Source organism: Galeopterus variegatus, unplaced genomic scaffold (assembly GCF_000696425.1).
Source record: "Galeopterus variegatus unplaced genomic scaffold, G_variegatus-3.0.2 Scaffold6762, whole genome shotgun sequence".
In the NCBI taxonomy this organism is placed as follows: Eukaryota; Metazoa; Chordata; class Mammalia; order Dermoptera; family Cynocephalidae; genus Galeopterus; species Galeopterus variegatus.
Genome location: NW_007732873.1, coordinates 59,548 through 63,028, shown reverse-complemented (window position 1 = coordinate 63,028; position 3,481 = coordinate 59,548). Strand labels below are relative to the sequence as shown.

At 43.7% G+C, this 3,481-nt stretch overlaps 1 pseudogene; it reads left to right on the top strand.

The window, feature by feature from the left end:
- The first annotated feature begins 2,708 nt into the window (after positions 1 to 2,708).
- Positions 2,709 to 3,109, top strand: LOC103606644 (annotated as a pseudogene).
- Positions 3,110 to 3,481: the final 372 nt, after the last annotated feature.

Sequence of the window (3,481 nt, the reverse complement as noted above, 5' to 3'; positions counted from 1 at the left end):
AAGTGATTATATAAGGGACATGCAATCCTCTCGCCTCTAAGTTCCCTGAATTCTGTCCTTGCATCACAGACATGTAAATTCTTTTACTACTTTTTTTTTTTTTAGCCTTTCCTGGAATGTCCTCCACTGAGTTGTGGTTTAGTGTTCTGCCTTTCTCTTTTCTAAGTTTACTACAGGGAAAAATCACATGAAATTGGTTATTGGATTTGCTACAGAAAAATTGCTGAGAACTTTTACCTTTACATTATCCAGTGTCCTTTATTAAAGACACTATATGAAAAATTACTTCAGAATTTATTTCCAGGAAGAGTTCTGTTTGCTTCCTTTTGTTCATATTCCTCTTTTTGCTCTGGTTGCCAGAAAGCTTAAAACAACAACTTTCTCATGTACCTGAATATCATCATCCCTAAGCTTCGAATATTTGTAGTCTCTTTTTTCTTGGTTTATACGTTTTAAAAATGTTCATGTATGCTTATTTATTATTATTTTGTTATATGTATTTTTGTGATCTGTGGGAAGAGATGAAATATAAGTAAATAAACATTAAAAGTTGTCCTTCCAACAGACTCTCGGGGGAAGTCAGCCATGCACACGCATATGGGCCATGCCAGGCACAGCCCTGCTCCAGTCACAGCACCTGCTCCAGGCACAGCCCTCCTTAGGCAGCTGCTGCGTCTCAGACAACACCCCTTGTGCTCTGGCCACAGCTGATTGGTCCAGAGATGGGCACCTGATCGAGGTCATCAATCAATAGGCAGGCTGGTGTCCAATGATGTGGCCAGGCACTGAAGGTTGAGCTGAACCAACCAGATTCTTTCTATTAGGAATTCACACTAACACACAGAAACATCCAGAAGTGTCCGGTAATAGGAAGAGAATTTTGAAAGCAGTTTAGTGTAGTGGATAACAGTCTGGGCTTTGGAATCAAGCAAACCTATGTTTAAATCTTGGTTTTGTAACTTACTAAATGTGTAACTGAACAAATGAGTTGACCGTCCCATACTGCAGTTTCCTCAAAGGGGAATCTCAGTACTTAGGAGTATTGTTGTAAGGATTAGATGTACTTTTCTCCTATCACAGACCTGGAACTAAATGGTGGTGATGACGATGATGGTGATGATGTGGTGATGATGGTGGTGATGATGATGACGATGGTGGTGGTGATGGTGATGATGGTGGTGATGATGATGACGATGATGGTGGTGATGGTGGTGATGGTGGTGGTGATGATGGTGGTGATGGTGGTGATGATGGTGATGGTGATGATGTGGTGATGATGGTGGTGATGATGATGACGATGGTGGTGGTGATGGTGATGATGGTGGTGATGGTGGTGATGGTGGTGGTGATGATGGTGGTGATGGTGGTGATGATGGTGATGGTGATGATGTGGTGATGATGGTGGTGATGGTGGTAATGGTGGTGATGATGGTGATGACGATGGTGATGACGATGCTGGTGGTGATGGTGGTGATAATGATGGTGGTGATGATGGTGGTGATCAATGTGCGATGGTGACAGTGTTGTTGATGATGATCAGGAATAAGGCTGGACGGGCCTTGATTTGGAATGTGAAAGCAAAGTCCAGCAGTTAGGAAGCAGAGGAAGAATTGTATAGTATGTCGATGTCAGCAGGAAAAAAAATGTGGACAGAGACGGGAACAGCTGGGTCACTCTGATGGCTGATGTGCAAAGACAAAAAGAAGATTTATGAAAAAGAGGACAGAAGGAAGAGGGGAAAAAACACAGATAGGTGGGGAACAGTGAGTTCAGATTTTCTTTTCTCTGGGTAAGCTGCAAAGGGCTGATTAGGCAAGTTGGCTGGGTCATCAGGGAAAACCATCTCATTTATTTACAGATTCTTCTAGAGTTCACCATGTAGTGTCCGTGAAGGCTGTCTCTCTGTAAGATCTGCCATGAACTTCCATCAACCCCAACACCTTAGGCTACTCAAACTACAAAACCTTTCCTAGACCCACTTTTTTTTTTTTTTACCTGTAAGGGGATCGCAACCCTGGGCACAGTGTAGTCTGCACCACGCTCAGCCAGTGAGCACACCGGCCATCCCTATATAGGATCCAAACCCGCAGCCTTGGCGCTACCAGCGCCACACTCTCCCAAGTGAGCCACGGGGCCGGCCCCCTAGACCCACTTTTATTTATTTCTTGATTTTCTTTAATTTTTAAAATTAATTATTTTTTACATTCTGAGATGTTGTAAAGCAGTGGGGGGAGATGGGGGTTGGGGGTCGGGGCTGATCCAAGGCTGCATCCTTCGCAGGCCTCTTTGTGGAGAGTGAGGGAGTGTGGCTGAGGCCAGCAGGGGAGGCCCCCCCACCTCTGCTCTGGAGCCCAGGTAGACCCACTTTTACTGCTGCTCGATTTCTAGATTCCCCTTTCCTTTCCCTAATTCTAAATTTCTTTCCTCTTTGAGCAACCAGACTTCCAGGTTCTATATTCTTTCTTTCCTCACCTCCAAGTTCTACCTGTTGTCACTAGAAGTCTTTGTGCAGAGACTGGAAAACTATTAAATGGGGTGTAACCGAAAAAAACTACTTTTGATGGCAGTTCAAAGTAAGTGGCTTTTTTAGTTCCGAAATACCCACTTAAGAAAGACATAGAGACCGTCCCTGGTGGAACTGGCTGGATACACGCCCTGCTCCACCCAGCATGGCTGTGTGAACAGGGCCTGGCTTGCTGCCAACCGTGATGGCTGAGCAGTCGGACCAGGCCACGAAGTACTATATACCCTGGAAGAGATTCAGAACCACAACAGAAGCACCTGGCTGATCCGGTACCATAAAGTATACAATTTGACCAAATTTCTGGAAGAGCACCCTGGTGGGGAAGAAGTCTTAAGGGGACAAGCCTGAGGTGATGTTACTGAAAACTTGGAGGATGTTGGGTGCTCTACAGACACTACAGAATTGTCCAACACTTATATCACTGGGGAGCTTCATCCAGATGACAGATCAAAGTTAACCAAGCCTTCAGAAACTCTTATTACTACTGTTGATTCTGACTCCAGCTGGTGGACCAACTGGGTGATCCGAGCCATCTCGGCACTCACAGTAGCCCTGATGTATACGCTCCACGTGGCAGAAGACTGAACACCTTCCCATTAGCCTATGCAAGAAAAGACTGCTTTGGGCAAGGGAGAAAGGAAGCCAGTGTTAACTACTTCGACCAACAGAAACCTTCATCTGAACAGATGATTATATTATGTCTATTTCCCTTTCCTCCTACATTAGAAATAAAACAAAAAGAACTATTTTCTTTCTACTCTTGAACTTTTTGAGTGTGGCTTTTTATTCATCAACTTTATTTTGATGTTCCTTCACTATGTAATTTACTTATAGTAAGCACGATCTTTTAAAAATATATCTTTTAAAATATACCACCATGACTGTCTATCTGTCTGGTATGTAATTGTCTTTTCTCTTAGAGGAAAAATCGCTTTACATTAAGATGAGGTATTTGGT